Raw genomic sequence first — 1,044 nt, forward strand, 5'->3', positions numbered from 1 at the left:
ATCAATTATGTACATTACATTGGAGTGTTTAAGTTATTTATTTTTTATGTTATTTAATGTTTGTGTGGGTGAGACTGTTCATTCTATTACTGGCCACTAGAAAGGTGAATTTTGATTAATTGTGAGTCATCATGTGGCCTTCCATTGTAGCATCTGTATCATTATCAGTACTTTTGCAGTAATCTTTTCTAATAGCTCATATAGGCTGGCATTTTAATGTTATTTTTTCGTTTGGAAAAGCTGGAAGGTCAACAAAAATGGTGACCAGTCACAACACCTTAAATATACACTTTCTTATACATACTTAAGGGTAAATTCAGAACAGTTAGGCCACTTTAGACAACAGTCATGTCAATACCAATATGCCTGAATTCATGCTAATACATTTTTAACCTAAAATCTTGATGTGTTAAAAAGGTAAAATTAAAATAGAGTAAACAAGTAGCATTAACAAATAAGACAATAAAATGGGATAATGTGCAGTCAGTTGGTCGTCATTGCAAAATAAACCCACAACAAAGTGATGTGGACCTCAATGCAAAGCTTTTTGAATGGCTGCCTGCTAAATAAATATATAAATGGATGTGGATTATTGATTTGAGCTGAAATTATTGGATTATGTGAGAAGAAAGAGACTATAGAGTGATGTGAGAAACATGAAACTGGTGTAGTGTAGGACAAATATAGGCTACATTTAAGTTATTACATGATAAATATTTGACCGGTCAGAATGCAGCATTTCAGAATGACGTAATCAGCTAAAATAAAAAGTCCAGTGTAAAATGAGAAATTAGCAATGAGCACATTTAACAAAAATAAAACATTAAAATGGTAACATTATTTAAAGATGAAAAATAAGACTAGATATGACAATAATAGTTAGCAAAGGTTAAGAAATGGGGGAATAGTGGGCATGACTGATCACCTATACCACAATATGAAGGACAGTGATTGAAGACGTTCTGTGCTGCTAGAAAATAGCAGCCTTTAGATTCCCCTAATAAAAAGGGGAGCGAAGTCACAAATGTGTGGTCTCTCTCTCTC

This window comes from Sinocyclocheilus grahami, unplaced genomic scaffold, assembly GCF_001515645.1.
Source record: "Sinocyclocheilus grahami isolate Dianchi unplaced genomic scaffold, SAMN03320097.WGS_v1.1 scaffold4911.1, whole genome shotgun sequence".
NCBI classification, from domain to species: domain Eukaryota; kingdom Metazoa; phylum Chordata; class Actinopteri; order Cypriniformes; family Cyprinidae; genus Sinocyclocheilus; species Sinocyclocheilus grahami.